Raw genomic sequence first — 18,557 nt, 5'->3', positions numbered from 1 at the left:
ATTGCTATAAGAGAGAGAAAAACTTCCTCTCTGAGCTTTCCTGGGAAAGGAGCCACCTTATCCCAAGTCTTGTGCAGCAGCAGAATCCTTGTTCAAATCTGGCCTTTTGACATCATCACAAAATGAGCCATAAATACATCTGCTGCCTCAAATAACAGGACACATTTCAAAAACAAGCAGCTCTCCACAGCAGAAAAACAAAAAGAGAGGGAGATTCAAGTAAACAAATCCAATCTTCAATGCAAAATTCAATGGATTGGATATTTCTAATCTGACAAAAATAACCCTGTGGTGCTGCAACGCTGAAATCGGTGCAGAGAAATCCATGGCAGCTGTTGAGAGCATCACTGAAGAGGGGCACAGGGAAGGAAACTGCTGTTGTATTATGAATAAAAATGTGTCTCAGGAGCTTTCATTCAACATTCCTGAACAGATATCTCCATATCAGTCAGCAAAAGCTGGATTCCCTTCCTCCACTCCAGTTTTATCTGCAACCCTGTCATGGTAGAGGAAGTAAGAACCTCAGGGTCAGGGTATGGGTGTGGAAGGAAATCAAGAAGAAGCTTGAGCTGGGATGGAGTTAGTTTTCCTCCACTGTAGCTTGTACAGTGTTGTTTTGGATTTAAGATGAGAAAAATGTTAATAATACACTGATGTCCAAAACTGGCCAGAGAGATGTTTCCCACCACAGAGTATCATGCTCAGTATGTAAACTGAGGGGAACTGGCAAGGAGTTGCCAGCGACTGGTGGCACGTTCCAAGAAGCGATGGCTCCACACCTGCCCAAACCACAGCAGGAGGGTGAGCAAGAGAAGAGAAGGAAAGCAGCTAAGACAACCACCTGCCTTGATTCCCTGCCCTCAGTGTGGCCATGTGAGAGAAGTTGCCTGTCTGTGTGGGTTGGCAGTGCACCAGCACTCCATGGTACAGAACAATCTGCTGGATCACACCTGCATCTACCAGCTACCCTCCAACCAAGTGCTTTAATGTGGCTTTGACTCTCTTGTACATCTTGTTCTGGACAAAAGGAACAGGTCAGGTTAGACAAACCTGCTGCTGAATACTTATCTTGGCAGTTCTTTATTTCTTTATTTACTTTTTGTACCACAATGGGCCTTGGTGGGCACCGCTGGCTTTTGGCCTCATCCCATGGGTGCTTCTGCGTGCTGGACTGGTCCCATCTCAGCACCTCCTTCTGAGGGCCTTCAGTTCTGACTGCTGAGGTGAGTATTTTCAGCCAGTAGCCTCACTACATCAAACAATTATTATCACTCTGAGTAGTCTTTTCATTAGCCAAACATTACTCTACACTCTTTTAAGCTGAAACCACCACTTCTACTTAATAGAACAGCAATTAACTTGAAATACTTGGCTTTTTGCTGCAATGTATTACTCTTTCCCAGTCTGATACGCTAATAAAAATTGTATGCTAACATAATGTATAAAATATCATCTCTGATTTTAAACTAAACCAGAATTTATTGGCTCCAGCAGTGCAATGATTATCTACCCAATGAATATTAATGAAATAACTTAGGTAGCAGACTCTTATGACATCAGGGAACTAAATCAGAGTGGAGCAGACTGTACAATGCACCGAAGAAAATCTCATTTTTCTGTTTCAATGGAATTTCAATTCTACTCAAACCTGAATACAGCTCCAGACTGAAGTAAACTTGAAATTATAAGGTATTTTTTGCTACCTGTCAGCTCTCACACCTTATAAAATATTCCATCGACTCCCTAGTAAACAAACTGATTGGCAATCTTGCAGAGACCCAAGTTCTTTTATTTCTTCTAAGGCATCATTAGCAATTATAGGATGCTGGCAGGACAAATTGCATTCTCAGTTATATCTCTACAGCCCACCTCTTTCCTGCTTGTTTTCTTAATCCTTACCCACTTCCACCGAAAATGCAAATCTTTGCAATTATGACTGTAGAGATAATGGTACAACATTACTGCAGTAAAAATGCCCATTTACCTCAACAATGCTTAAACTCCAAGCCTTGCATTGGCATGGGTAAACATAAATTAACTGCAGTGTTTAAATGCTTAAGCTAATATTGCACAGCCACCACCCAAAACGAAGACAGCAAAGAGCACTGCTAAACTCCATAAGGAGTTACGCCCATCCATTTCATCTGAAAAAGGAAGCTGATGCAATGCAAGATGACATGAGAAAGTGATGATTGATTTAGTTCCTCATGAATAACAAAGTACTCCCTAATTCCACAAAGAAGCAGATAGGTGCAGGAAGTAACTGAAGTACTGAGGCAAAAGTTACCAGCAAACAAAAAACAACCTCCCCCCCAAAAAAAAAAAAATCATCTAAGTATGGTGGGACAGACAGAATTATCTAGGGAAAAAGGCTAAATCTCAAACAGATGTACAGCTCAGGTGTCTTTTCTGATTTCAAGTAGTGCACTTTTTTTTTCTGTTCAAACACATGTGCTACCTTATCCACTTCTAAAACTTATTGTTATATATCCAATTCCAATTCTATTAATTATTCATTTACTGATTTGGAATTTGCAAGCAAGCTGTTATCGAAAATCTTTTGAGAAGTGTCTCTTGTGACCTTTAAGATGTCTTCTTAAAAGAAACATAATTCTGAAACACAAGTGTGCAGCAGACCTTGCACACTGATGTCTCATTGAGTAAACTTAATTAAGGTGAAAGTGAACTACTCTTTTTTTACTTCGATACTAGAAAAGAGCCCAGGAATAAGCCATTTCAGCTTGAATAAGAAATACAATTAGTGAAATAGTAGATATTTGTGCTGTCATTAATGCATTACAAAAGTCATCCACTCAAAATTTGACTTGAAAAGCTTTCACAACATTATTTATCTGTCCATCCTATTGACAAGTTGTAGTTACCAATAAAACACATTCACTCAAACGAAATATGTGTAAGAGAAACTTAAAAGTATCAAGATGCAAAAGTCATGAGAACAAAGAGGTGGAAATACTAAGACAAGCTTAACTGCCTGTCTCAGCCGACACATTTTTCCAAAGAATGCCAGAACAGGACAACCAAACTGAAGGAGATTTCTTCCCATATGTCACCATCAGGGCTCCATCACACCCACTCACTCTGAAGTGCTTCAAACATAAACAAATCAATGGCATACATCAGTATCCATATAGAAAAACCATGAGCAAAGTTTAATGTATGCATTGCTTTACCTTAACTTTAAAATACAGATTGTATCAGGATTGTACTATTATGTGGGCTCTGAAGTAAAAAATAGACAGGTTCACTTCCTATATTTCAATTTTATGACACTTTAACTGCACTGAATTAAAAAATTGTAGCACTGTAGTGTAACTGAAAAAGTATTATGTTGAACCAGAGCAATTCCTCTGAATAACATAGTCATTTACAGCACTATCCCAATATAATACATATTTATAATAGAGTCCCTGCTGAGATAAATTAGTCATATTGCAAATAGCCATCAGGGATACAGAAAGTAATAGTTTCTCATGACCTGTTACATGTGTACAAAAGCAAGTGACTGAAATGATGTAAATATTAAGATGGTATCTTTATCAGGCACTCCTCTGCCCTGGAGGGAGAGTGACGGGAACACCGTCTGTGCACTCACAGCTTCCCAGCGCTTTAATGAACACCCAAGGTGCAGGCACACATCCTCTGCTGGTTAAAAAGGCACCAGAGAAGGAGGATAAACACATTGCTTGGCCACTAGGGGTTAACACCAGGAAGGTCAAAGGCCAGCTACAGCTGAATCAGCCAGCTAGGCAAAGGGAAGCAAGAAGGGCTTCTGCAAGCAGTGCCAGCAGCAAAAGGAAGTTCAGAGGAAATATGGAAAAATTTGATTCCAGACCCCTCCATGGACCACTACAATTTTAGAAAGTTTGGGCAGTAAACAGTTTGTAAGGAACTGGTTAGGGACTCATCAGCAAGATTCAATGTATTTATTCAAACACCTGAGACTGAAGGGGATTCACACAGAGGTGCCAAAAGAGTTGACTGATGTGATTATGTGGCCATTATGTATGAGAAAATGCACACAAACAGTTCCCAGAGTTGGAAAAATACTGATATGCCTATTTTAAGAAAAGTAAGAAGGAGGACCAAGAGAACAACAGGTTGGTCAGCCTCATCTCAGTCCTTGTACAAGCAGAAACATATTCCTGGGAGCTTACTTCCAGACACACAAAGGACAAGAAGGCAATCAAAAGGACTCAACACAGACAGCTTCATGGAGCTGACTGATTTCTGTAACAAAAATAGCCTGCTCTAGGGAGGAGGAGAGAGTGGGATACAATATATCTCTGCTTATTAAACCCTTTGATACTGCGACTCTCCCATACTTGGGTGAGAGCTGAGGAAGTAAGGGTGAGAAGAACAGATTCCTAGGTCTGTTGAAAACTGGTTGGTTGGACTGACAGTCCTGAAGGGACTTTACCACTGCTCTGATAATCAGTTGTGTACTGCAATATCAATAGCAGGCTGATATTGTTCAGTATCTTCATCAACTACTTGAATCATAAAACAGACCCCTCAGCAACTTTGTGGACAATCGTAAATTACTTTTTAGCTCAATCTCTCCCTGAAAGGTTCAGAATCCAATGAGGTCCTAATACTCCTTAAACTGAGGACTGGGACAACAGAAACTTCATCATGTTCAACTACAAGTGTGAAGTTTGGTTTCTGAGCAGACTAAATCCATACATCACTGAAGCTGGAACGACTGCTTGTGTAGCAGCCCTGCTGAAATGACCTGGAGGTCATGGTACACTCCAAATAAATAGGAACCAACAGTGTGCCTTCTTTACAAATAATACAAACACCACACAGAAGGCATGTGACCCACAATGAAAGGTTAAGGGAGCTGAGCTTTGTTAGTGTGGCAAAGGGAAGGTCAAGAGGCAGTCTAATAGCAGCCTACAATGGTTTAAAGAGCTTCTGGAGTGCTGACAGAAACAAATTCACTTTGGTAGTAGCAGAAATACAGCAAGTGGTAAATATCACAAACTGCAGCTTGGATGCTTCAGATTTGACAAATGTGATTAACAAAATCCTAGGCAGCAGTGGAACAGGCTGTCCAGTGGGATGGTGCAACATTGATTCTTGGAAGTTTTCAAGACTTAGCTGGACGAAGACCAGGTTCACCAAAGATAATGCTGGAAATAGTTTGGATTCAAGACTTCCAAATTTATGATTTAATGAAAAGATTATTTCTCAGTTCCCTTACACTGCCGTCCTGCCAGACCATAGAATTATGGAATAATTAAGGTTAGAAAGAACCCACCAAGATTGTCAAGTCCAACCTGAGATATCTCAGCCCACATAAGTGCATCAGGTAGGGTTAAACACAGACATGTTTTCCAGGCTGCATAAATTAACCAAGCTTGTTTTGGATGGAACAAGGTCGGGAAACAAAAGCATATCTGTGGGAAGATCTGAGAAAATAGTTACTTGCAGCACTATAGCCACGATAAGAAATTGAGGATGGGCTGGAAAAAAAGCTGCAATGTGCTTCAGAGTTGGCAAAGGCTGCTATGTAAGTAACTGTATACTTCTTAACTTCTGCCAGGATTGCTCTCTGTACACTAGGAACTCTACAGTTTGCTTACCTCCCCACAGTGGCTCTACAAATAGCTGTAAGAAGTTTTGTGTCTTGTCCTCTTTTTTCCTGATATCTAAACAAACAGGCATGTCTAGCTCACTTTTCAAACAATGAAACTCATCACATCTGGAGTTTAAAATTTATTATCCTACATCCAAGCAGAAATTCTAATCATGCTGACTCTGTTCCAATATCTCAGTGAAAGGTCTCCAATTAAAGCAGTTTAAAAGCTGGTTAACACAATCCAATTAGCTGATTAGTCAAGATCCAATGCATGTAAGTATACAGAGAGCAAAGCTAGTAAATGGTGTGGTGTCATGAGAGTGGCTAAAGAGGTAAGAACTGTCAAAACTTTAGCTAGAAGCTTCTGATGGTGTGACACTGGCAGAAATAAACCAGTGGCTGAAACCCTGTCAAAAGTCACAAAGAATAAATCACAAACAACACACTGATGACATGTTTGGTGTATTTCCAAAGATGACAAAACCAACACTACCTTTTGGCTGAATCTGCCAATGAAATGATAGGTCAGACTGGCATGTCATTCATAATTATTTAAAACAGGTTAATCTGATCTACTTTCTACCACACTTTAGATATACCTGTGCATTGAGACACCTGGACACAAACCCACTAGTTACTGGTAAGCTGGTGACCAAACTGGTTTGGTTCCTCTGTCAGGCCTCAGACTGTCCAAAGGCTATGTCTGGACAGAGTGAGCACAACAAAATACTTCTAGTTGTTTGTCTCAACCTAGCTACTTAGAAGTTGTGCATCTAGGTCTCAGCTAGTAATTTAGTCTACTTTTAGTACTAGTCCAAAGAGAAGCTTCCAGATGTATTTGAGTTCTGTGCAAGATGGATGGAATAAACCCCCCTTTCACTCCCTTCTCCCACCAAGGGAGCTACATCTCTCCACTTCTTCCATGGGGAAGAAGCCATTTCAGAACACTGGTCCATAATGGGGGAAGTTTTGAGAGGATTTTCATCTCTACCTCTACAGCACAGAATCTGCTTATGCAACTGTGTGGTGAAAGAAAAGATAGAGGATAAAGACTAGATAAAAATGTTGTTTGACTAAATTTTTCAGTCTCTTGGAAATGTGACTCTGAAGCCAAGAATTTATCATCCAAGGTTATGAAGAGATCCTGAACATGTTCATGCATAAAGAAGATGCAGAACACATATATGCATATGCACAACCTTATCTATGTTGCTCAGAGCAAGGTTGCACTATCAATTCCCTAAAACTGAAATGCTGTTCCACATGTGAATTAAGAGAATGCTGATAGAGAAAAGATCTCAAAGGATCAGTTTCAAACTGATTTTAGAGGAGTGCAGAATTTGCCCCTCAAGAGTTTTAATTTATACGAAATCACAGCTGGAAAATCAATTTCCAATCCACATTATAAAATTTTGCTACATATTTTGCTGTTGTTATGCATCAAACTTCTATTAAGACCACTAAAAATGCCTAAGAAATGGAATATATTTACTGTAAGACCCACAAATACGTCCAGCAGCTCAGATCCACTATCTGTATTTTATAAATTAGATGTTGGCTGTTGTGCAACTGCTTAAAAATTATCCGTATCTGTATTTATTTCACTTAAGAATTCTTTCTACCCTATCAGACCCACTATCTGCCTTTTATAAATTAGATGTTGGCTGTTCTGTAGCTCTGCTTAAAAATTATCTGCATCTGTATTTATTTCACCTAAGAATTCTTTAAACCATGTCTAAAACAAAGGTAGGAAATGGGAACAGAATTGTAAATAATTAAAATTATTTCTCTTGACAGAGAGACAGGAAAACACTGTTTTAGTTTCCAAATCCTGAGTTTAAGGAGTTCCCTTCATGAGGAACATTTGCTCATTTTTTAGTGGGCACATGCTTCACAAAGAAAATGGAAAAGGGAGACAGTAAATGGCAATTACCAACACCAAGTCTGAGATCACAACATGTTTTCTTATCAAATGAATAGTGACAATAATAAAGTTTTACTTTTTACTCTCATGTGCTACTCATTGTTGAAGATGATCTCCTCTCCATTCCCAGGTTTGCAGAACGTCAGGCTACCCTCACAAAGATGGCTCTAAAAACTGGAACTGCCACACAACCCATCAGAACCCACAAAGTCATTATCAAACTTTGGCCTTTGCCCAGACTGGATGCTTGGGGCTGGATTCGTGGCACAGTTTTAATTTTATTTTCCAAGAGGAATGCTTCAATGAAATAAAATTCACCTCCCTGTAGCTTATTCTACAGCCCAGAGAGGAAAGTAAAAGGAAATGCGTAATAGCTCCTAAAAAGCTATTCAGCACTCAAAGCCCCACTAATGATAGGGAAGAAAATAGAAGATTATTCTAATTCATGACCCAAACTAGCTTTAAAGGATGGCAAAATTAAGAAAAATTACAAGCTTCTTTGCTTGACATGTAATATAGTACAACTTTGGAGCAAGAAAAAAATACAGAAAATAAAAAACTAGCGCACTGCACATCATTTGGAATCAAATACCATGTATTACTGACAGCTTTCTTCTTCCAGACCCATCTAACATTTTTTGCTATGTCCTTCTTATTATATATAACAGTCTTCTAGTCCTGTTTGTAGAGATCAGTGTGCAAGGGGCAGAGGTCAAGACACAGAGTAGATACCATTAAAAGTTTGACAAGGTACAGAATGTGTAAGACCATGAACTGCTTCTGCAACTGGTAATTTTCAATGTGAAGTATGGTTAAAATTGAGGGTATTTAGCACTTATCAAAACTAAAGCTCATTACAAAAATATAGCACCGCATTTAATTACAGCACTCAGATCCTTCTGGGGAGGGTGCTAATGATCAGGTATTTTGTACTTCAAGCTATGGTCCCCTCCCAAGAGGCATCAGCTGTACTCCCTCAATTGACCTTTCCCTGCAGCTACTTTTAAAGAAATGAAAAGGCCATATAGCTAAGCAAGAAAACCCTTCATAATAATACAAAAAACAAAAATAAATTAAATATCAGTATGGCTACAGCAATGCTACCAAAGTATCCTTTCCATTCCTAAAATCAGTGCAGTAAATGTTACACCTCAAATTCCTATAATCTTTCCTGAAAGCCTCTTTCAAAAAAAAAATTAATTCAGAATAAAGACTGACATTTTAAAAAGTTCTTTCAGTTGCTCTAACAATAATCAGTATAAGTTTTCTAGCCATTTAACCCTAAAATTCAAAACATTTTTGTCTAACTCTTTGGAAAAACCCATCTCCCTCCTGCTTTCCTTTCTCCAATCCTGAGATAATCCTAAAGCCATAAACTTCTAGAAAAATAGCATCACACACTTTGGTCTGCATCCACATGGCCACTGCCATTCATTCAATTTAAGAAAAGCAAATAATTATTGGGAATTGCAAATAAAACTGTATTTTAACTCTTCCTCTGTTGTCTTTTCAGCAATGTTTGCCTAGCACCATTTTCAGTATTGTGTGTACTAATTAGAAATGCTGCTTTACAAATAAAAGTGCTGTGAGATAAGAGATTTAAAAGACAAACATAAAATGTAAGACTGAGACAAATTCATGACTCATTCTCATAATGAGTTTAACCATTGCATTTCTTTTGCACTCCAACAGATTGGTGTATAGAACTGGCATTGTAATTGTAATTGCATATAGGCTTCTTGTGGAGAAGTTGCTACATTACTGTCTTCAGCCAAAGTGATCTGGTAATTTTATTAAGTTTCACCAGGCCTGAGACTACATAATGTCCTATATATCACATCCTTACTTTTCATACTATTTTATGGAAATGCACCTTTTGGGATGTGTTCAGTTTTGACTGGAAGAAATCAAGAGATAGACATTGCCACCATCTCCTCCCTCATTCATAGTTTCTCACATTTAATCGAGTACCTAATTTCTACTTTGACTTTATCTTGTTTCTGTTTATGACTGTGACTCATTTTCTACTGAATTAAAAAAGCCTTTAGCACTCCATATCTCCTCTGTGGAGGAATTTGTACTCTGTAATCTAGCCCTCCCTCAAATTCCTTTATGATACAATAAGCCTGATGTATTTTTTACATTTATTGTATAAGACTTATTCATTGCTCAGACCCTATCTCTGGTGTGCCTCTTGTTTGCTGTTACCTTTTACAACTTCCTTTTTGAAGGAGATGAGGACTGACTCAGGACTCTGGAACCAGCTGTACCAGTGACATGCATACTGGAAGTCATTGGTCTATTCCTGATAGTTACTGCCCTACTTACATCTTCCTGAAGTTTATAAGCTCATTTTGTAAGAGACTCTCTCGAGTTGTGTTTTCACTATTAGTCTTCAAAAAAATACCCATTTGCTGGGACACTGTAGCCCCATTCTGACACAGTCAATCAGAGATCACCCTTTACAGCAGGAACTGCTTTAGAGGTTTTTTGGGGGTTGGTTCAGATAAGCATGCAGTTCTGCACAACTGCCTTGTCCTCATTATATACATCCACTAAAGACAGTGTACTTCAAGATTATTGATCAAAGCTTCATTCCTCTACAACCCAAAGAGCCACAAACCCAATTCAGTCTTTATTCCTCATAAGTACTTTCTGGTAAATGCCATATTACTTTTCAAGCCTTTTTGGATCACCACACTATCATCTGTTTCACATTGAAATTACACTGAAAAAAATCTGCAGAAAATCAGCAAGGAAGCACAACTAGAGCCAATCTTGTTTCATTCCAGCTTTTTTCATCACTCAGGCATTTTGAAAAGCCACAAAAAAAAAAAAAAAAAAAAAAAAAAAAAAAAAGCAGAGATCATCAACACTCACCAAGTGACTCAACTGTCACAGAACATAAAGCAAAACCAGGGAGAAAGAGAAATGCAACTGTGGTGCACTGAAATAACAGCAAAAAATGCCAGTGCCACAACTTTCATAACAGATTAACTGTGAAGTTTTACTGCAGCCAAAAGCATATTGTGTGGGAAGACTGTCCAGATTCATTGTAGTATTCTGTAACCTTGCAAATTAGCATTTTGCAAATCCTTATGGTCACACAACCACACAGAGTGCACCACTCATATTATCCAGCACAGGTATATTAAAACACTTTTCTAATCCATTATGTAGCATTGCAAATAAGTTACCAAAGAAGTGGCAAAACTTAAAAGCCCATCAACAAATACATGACTAATAGAAAGAATAACTCTTCACTTTACTCCTTTGCTGGTAAGACTTAACTAGGAGTTAGTCAAGGGCTTCTCTGCATCTTAAGGACTAGAGATTTTTCAAAGCTTCTGACAATCCAATAAAGTTTTAGTCTTCAAACATCTCAAATTTTCCCATCTAAATGGTGTCTTAAGGCTCATATGGTATCATCTGCATTCTCAAAAACAAGGGTTACAATTTGTGACTTACCAATGTGGGGAAGGCCACAGAAGAGATTTAAGAGTTTGGTTTGTTAAATTTAAGAGCAAAGTGTAACTGCATATCTGGCAATCAAGGGAGCATGAGAGGAGGAGGAAATATGACAGGGAAGGGAGTACAGGGGACTCCTTTGAGGTAAGGGAGCACTGAACACCAAAGAAACTGCAGCTGCAGATACTGGGGAGAAGCACAAGGTGAGGAGGTGAATGTTACGATCCCACAGCAAATCAGGTTTCATTGCAGTTCTGCTCATGGAAGAACTTGTTCTTGATCATGATGATTGCCCAATTGAGGAAGTGTTATATTCATCCTCTCTGGTGCCAGGCATAACTATACATCTAGCCAAAGACTCCATTCATTGTCCTTTTATTCCTGCAATTGTGAATCATCTCCGCCTTTGCATATTCATGCCTAAGCCTGCAATTAACCTGCCAGCCATGTTACTCACAGGTAGAAATTGCCAGGTTCCTTTCTTAATATTTATTCATTTTTGTTTGGGCAATGAAGATAGGGTAAATACATGTAAACTTACACAGTACTCTCTAGCCTATACCTGATTACTAAGAGCAAATGATCTTATCACACTTGGATACAAAGCAAACATCCTATGAGCGACCCGCATATCTGAATCAGATACTAAAAGACATTTAAGAACCGTCTTAAACTTTGGAACCAAATAAAAGGAAGAACAACATTCAAATCTTTTACCAAATAGTATGTGTTATAAAGAATGAGTGTTTACTAAGCAAAATACATGTAAATACTTGTGTTTAGGTATCAAGTATTAAAAATGAGGTTTTCTACAAGGTCTGTGTTCCTATCAGCATTGACATAATGCCAACTGCTCATACTTCCAAAATACTAAGAAATTGGCAGTGCAAATTCGAGGTCAACTAGGGCATTGGCCCTGTTTGGAAGAGATTCTGAGTCCTAACTTTTCATCTTTAGAAACTTTCAACCAGGTGTTCTTGGAGTACTGAACTGCTCATCTAAAATTTAGATTAATCATCAGTTGTTACTGAAGTCACTGTTTTATGTCACATTTTCATCTCAAATGAAAACCTCCGCATATCTATTCAGTGCTTAGCACTGAGGTTCTCTATTGCATGCCCATGACCCTGAAAGTTCAATTGCTTAGTTATTCTGAATACTCATGCAACATAGTCCCTGCAGGCCTTCCAACTGCCTCACCTGGGATGCTCCACACCATCAAAGTATACTTACTTACTTCAAAATGTATTCTCTGCTCAATTTTGATTCTCTTCAAGCTTGTATTTCAGTAATTTTGAACTACTGGGGACACAGTCTCACAGTGAGGTGATTTGAAAGTTACAGTAAATGTAACAACATGATTTTACATTATCAATTGAACATTTTGACTACAACCCCAACAACATTCTCATAAATCTTATTGCTATACAGAGTTGAAAGAACCTGAATGCCTGTGTTATATGCAGACTAACATTATGATGTGCAGACTGAAAACAAAGAACAGCTTCAAACAACCACACTGCCGGAGGTAAAAAAGGCAGAGGGAGGCTCCTCTTGCACCAAAGCAGCTTTGAAGCTAGCAGCATTAGTGGCAGGTCTAGACTAGCATCAAGCCCATAAAGTAAACAAAAAACATGTAGGTAAAATTTGGGATTATCAGCCTTACTGTGTCTCTTAAAACAATTGTTTAATTGTTGATATGCTCCATAGCTTTTGGAATCATACCTCCTATTAAAAATTCTCACATGTAACACAAGCAAAAAATATAAGAAGTGTTTTATATATATAGCAATTAATAGCTCTGGGTTGGTTATTTCACAATACTTTATGCACCTGATTTCTCATAGTCATCTAGTCATCTTTTGCTTCCTTACAATAGACTTAAAAGTAAGTGATAGCTGGGACATGGGACTGAAGTCAATTTATTACTAAAAGTGTCCTGACTGCATTGCAAAGAGGATGGGAAAAAAAAACTTAATCTCTCCAGTAACACCATACAAAGGGGTAAACCAGAATTAGAATGACCTAGTTTCAGCATATTATTATAATATAGATTATGCAGATTTTAAATTTTAAACCATGAATGGAGCGTTTATTTCCATTTCTCATATCCAATAAAGAAAACTACTTAGAGTGCTTGCGTATTTGTCATGATCTTGGCATCTTGTGCAAGAGACCCATGGTAGTTGTACTGTCGTGGCTTCTCATACTACTCAAAAATAGTAAGCAGGTCCCTCAGTAAATGACCCCTGAGCACAGGATGAAGCCATGCCAAACTGTTCTGAGTTAGGTTATTGAATCTGGAATGCTCGATTAAGCTGAGGCTTCTGCTCAGAGATGGGAAACACTGATTTCTTTCTGCTCAATTTTTTAAGTACAAGAGTATATATGAACTACATTTTAAGCAACTTGTACAGTATGAAATATACAATGAATTCCAAATTATAAAAAAAAAAGTTTAAAATTGTCATGTCATTTTAAGCCTGCAGTAACATCAAACCATTCTGCACAGATCTTATTACAGACCAAGTACAACAATTGATTGAATCAGATCTCCACTGAGAGAAAAACACTGACGGTCTGTGGAAAACTGCAGTCATCATTGGCATCCTCAGAATTAGAATGAGGTCAGTGAGCTGCTGGCTAAGTCAAGCTATCTAGTTCACATGGATGGTATTTAGGTTTTGGACTTATCATTTCATGGCAAATTTACTCTTGGGAAGGATGTTGGGCTTGATGTAACTAGGTAACTTCATTAATTTCATTTTCATTTCACTGTATGAAAAAATACAGCGATTTCTGAGCAAGTTTAAATACTTTTAGAAGACAGAAGTCCAAGAGAAGTTGTTAGGATGGTCCATCCAGAGCACTGCAGACCCCTGGACACTTCAGAAATCATTATGTTTATTAATTTTTCCCACATATGATCTAGTTAGACCTACAGACAGCATTGCTAACATGTTGAATGGATCAGCAATCCAGACAAGACATGGTAGGATTTGAAGAACAATTTTTGTCTTGTTCTAGGAGAAAACCCTACAGATGTGAAGAAGTAGCGCAGTATGAACATGGCTTGGACAAGGGAAGAGACAGGAAGTGCCTCCAACTTTTTGAACATAATTGACAGAGTGGTGGGTAACACTGGGAAATGGCAAAAGGTATAAAGCAGAGTTTCAGAGACAAGGAGTGTTGCATTTCAAAATAGAAAGCTCCTTTCTGAAGATTGTCTTTAGACAACCTGTTAGAAATGGGTGTGTTAGACTCTATCTTCCTTTTAATGAAAGAAGACCTGAATGTTTTATACAATAACATTCATTTGCATGCTGTGGAAAGTGACTTTAGTGTTAAATGTATTCATTCCATAAGTTCAGACAAATGCCTTAAGGAATGAGCCTGGTATAAGCAACTTCAATATTAACAAAATTTTCATCAGCTTGAACATTATGGGAAGTAGGACAATAAAACAGACTATAAACAGGGCTAGTCAAGAAAAGAGACATGCATATAAAAATATTTATAAACAAAGCTAGAATACCACACCTTCCAAGTTATGTGTTGCTGTGAAACATTTAATCATTACCCATTTACAAAACAGGATATGAACAGTTTAAGAGAGGAGTGAAAGCGTGCAGGGCTGCACATGATCATTTCCTGTCGGGCTTCACCATATACTTCTGTGACCCATGCTAATCAACAATCAGAGATAGGAAATGCCTTTCAGAAGTGTTCCACTACAGAGAATTCAAGGCAGACTTTTAACAACACAACCCACAGCAAAGGTATTTATCCTGGATTCTAATATTTTGTGACAGTCATCAACATCACAAAAAGTTTATGCTTTTCTACTACATGAGATTTCTAGTTTTATAGAATTTCTTTACTTGCTGAAGAATTAATAAAAATTATGAATTTTGAACCCTTGGCTCCTCCAAATGTAGAAAAGATTTTTCATCTGATAATTAAATTTCAGTAAACTGAATATGTTTCTGAAGATTCTTTTCATTATTGAAGATTTTCTCTTCAGAATTGAATATGTAATTTGAATTGGACAATTACTACTGTACTATGTACTATTATCACTGTATTGTCTTCCTAAACAAATAGGAGTCATATACATGGGGCACACATTCTAATCCATGCTTTCAAATTTGATTTGAAAGCTTTCTTTTTTTACCAAGAAAGAAAAATCAGACATCCCAGGAAGTGCCATGTAGATTTTTTTCACTTGGATAAGATGCTATTTTCTTTTTTTTTTTTTTTAATTTCTTTTTCAATTCCATCTGTGTTATAAGAAACTTCAGAACATAAACCAAAACACCATCATTTTTCTTATCAACAGTCTTGCAAAACAAAGATGACTAACGCATGAAAGGCATAGTTTCCCAGTTACTCCCTTCACTGCAGTCAGGTGCTACCTTCTAAATCTGTCACTAAATTCTACCAGTGCTGTATGGGTCAATGCACTAAAGGAATCCAAAGAGGTAATTTAGCTTCCAAGCACCAACTCTGACTCAATCTGGTACCCCTCTGATAGTGCTACTTCAACACCATCCCTTAAGATTTTGCCTGTATACAGCCTAGTGCTGCAACAGCTGCTCATGTGAACAATACAATTAGTGGATTTGCATATTACAAATATTGTTTTTCCAGAGTAACTCCTCTTATCTTCCTGTCGGGGAACAATGAACTCCATCCCACATTTCTGAGCTTCACCTTCACTCATCAACTTTCATTATGCATGAGAGCAGGGCCACTGCAACTCGCTCTTTTTACAGCATGTTCTGTAAAAAATCGCAACTGGGCACAAGGAGACAAATAAAACTTTAACCTAAAGTACTTGTAGATTTTAAAGGCAAAGTAAGATGCTGAAGACCTCTACACATAAAAAGCCAGGATGGTCTTGGTATGCTTTGATAATACTCACCAACTTTTACCTATGATAAGTTTCTTCTATCAATTATTTTACTCTTTTCTTCTACTATCCAAGTGTTCAAAATTTCTCTTCTTGCCCAACTATTTTCTCCCTTTTCTATACCCTCTCTATTGGGTTTTTCTTCTAAAAACAGTTATATCAATTAATGAGTTTTTTTGTTTTTCATTTTCCTAATGTTCAAATTAATATGTTCATCTTTCACCTTTCCATACCCCTAGTCTGGATCGACATTTTCTCTTAAATTCCCCTTAGAGCTGGTGAGTATATTGGCTCAATGCTGCTGCTGGAAAGAAGCTAAGAGGATTTGAGGAACAAAATTACTTAAGTTTGAGCATTCCCAAAAATGCTGTGCTTGTCAAGATCAAAGTAATGCAAAGGTAAATGCACAAGTTCCTTAGTTGCATAAACAGCAGGAAGAATGCATAAATATTAAGACATAAAACAGGTATTCAAAAACTGCTACAGTTTACAGTATCACTTATCACCTGAAATTACAATCAGAAGAATGAAAAAAATCTGGGACATGATGAAAAACTTCACAAAATTCAGTGAATTCTACCTGGAAAGTGGGACATAGTTCTGTAACTTTTCTGCACCCTCAGTGTTTCTTCTGCTCAATTAATTACATTCCAAACTCCAAATTTTGGCTAATGCATTTGCATACTCTTTGTACTTCAAAGGCTGACTTGCTTATTAGCATAGCCTAGTTCCTGTTACTTGTAGAAATAACTATGAACAGGAGTCACACTGATCTAGCTGCACTTAATTTATATTGTCTGTACTGGGAATTCCTCAGATTCAAGCTCATGGAAATTTTTGTTTGGTTTGGCATAATCAATTTTTGATTATGTGTTTCTACAGGGGAAAAAGTCTCTCACTAATAGAAGAAACTAATTTTGTTAGGGAAGTTACAGATGTTTGTGGGCTCAGTGGTAGGTAGTAAAATGTTGATATCATAACAAATAAACTGAGAAACAAGGACTATATACAAAGTATTAAATACAAAGACTAGATGACAGTATTTGATCTGATTTTCAAATACTTTGAAAGAAAGACTTCATAAACATGGAGTTTTCTCTAAAAAGATCTTGATTTTCACAGAGTTCACTTCATATATTTGAAAAAGTATTAGAAAGTTCACTTCAAAAGATTTTTTTCAAGTACAATAAAAGTGTTAAAGTATAATCTATGGTACATGGGTCAAGTAAGGTGCATATATAGGCTTGCTCACCCATGGCAATACCTAGGGCCTCACAGCTGAACTTCAGGTAAGTATTATGTCCATTGAGAAGTTGCTGAATCAGACCTTTTAAAATGTCCTTTAAAAAAATACAGCAAGGATTTAATCAGAATTTCTCCTCCTCAGTCTATTTCTTGTTTGACAAGGAATGTTTCCTTTGAGAAACTGAAGTTGTGTTTTGTTTCTGAAAGAAAATGTACTAAAAGTTTTCTGATGCCATCACCACATCCTGCCACTTACACAATAGAACATTAAAAGGAGATTTTCCATCCTTCTGCAGGATGACCAGAGCACCTCATTCTGGCTAGCAGGACAGAAAAGAAGGTAGAACACTTTGGGTATGCAGGATAAAATTAATTTTCTGAGGTTTTGTTTTTTCTCTCTGACAATGCGTTTATGTACATTTCTGATTTTTTTCTAGAACTTCTCTGGAAATGCCACCCAGTTGAGGCTTAGGCAGAGCCATTATTCAATGAGTTTGTAGACACTGCCTTTCTTTAACAGGAGAGCAGGAAGGATAGTGGACAGACATGACAGGGCCTATCCCATGGGCAAGGGCTTCCTCAGCATCCCCATTTCCTCAGGGTATTCTGGCCAGCTGTGGTCCCAGAAAGTCCATTTGGATGAGGGTGACCGACTCAACAAATCAGGGCATGTTCTCTCTTTGGTAATGTAGCAGATGAAGTCTGGGCAAAGCTTGGTCTTTTGAAAAGTGTGCTTTCAACTTTCTTCTAGCCAGAAAACAATGGACAATTACTCATTAAATTTAATGCCTTATAACCTAGTTTATATAAACCATATTGCCCATGTCAAAACAAGAACAAGGAGGAAGTTTCAGTTTCTTCACAGCTTCTACCGAGCGTGCTGTCACCCCCATCATCATTATGGAAATGACGCATCCTTTTGGAGATGCATTGACAAGCATCTCTTTGAACTGAACTCCAAACCAAGACAAGTAATGGCAACATGCCCAACGTCTTTGTGTGCTAAGCCACTAAATGAGACTGTCACCCTTGCATTTTCTTCCATGCCAAAGCCCCCTGTGCCCTGGCTTAAAAGTGAATTATTATTCATCAGTTGAGAAGACAATCAAAGAGGAAAAAGGAGTAAACTTCAACTGTTCAGAAATTAGTATATACATTGCCCAAATGGCAGCACCTTTTCTGCTAATCCAGCTATGGATTTTAACAGAAAAAAAAAAAGCCTTGTCCAACATATAACTCCCTAATTTTTTAATCACTACATGAATTTTTATATGCCAAATACTGTCTTCAGGATATGTATGTTCTTGGTATTCTAGGAGGAGAAATGGAAAATGATACTTAAAAAACAATAAGACTGAAGACCCAAATACAAGAAATAGCAGAAGTATTGATGGATATAACTT

At 37.7% G+C, this 18,557-nt stretch overlaps 1 protein-coding gene across 1 annotated transcript in view; it reads right to left on the bottom strand.

The window, feature by feature from the left end:
• Positions 1-18,557, bottom strand: part of CHN2 (chimerin 2) — a 158,378-nt gene that overhangs the window by 108,321 nt on the left and 31,500 nt on the right. The window lies entirely within an intron of this gene.

This window comes from Lonchura striata, chromosome 2 (assembly GCF_050655825.1).
Source record: "Lonchura striata isolate lonStrDom1 chromosome 2, ASM5065582v1, whole genome shotgun sequence".
NCBI lineage: Eukaryota > Metazoa > Chordata > Aves > Passeriformes > Estrildidae > Lonchura > Lonchura striata.
Note: the sequence above shows the minus strand (reverse complement) of the source record. Positions and strands in the feature narration are given on the sequence as shown.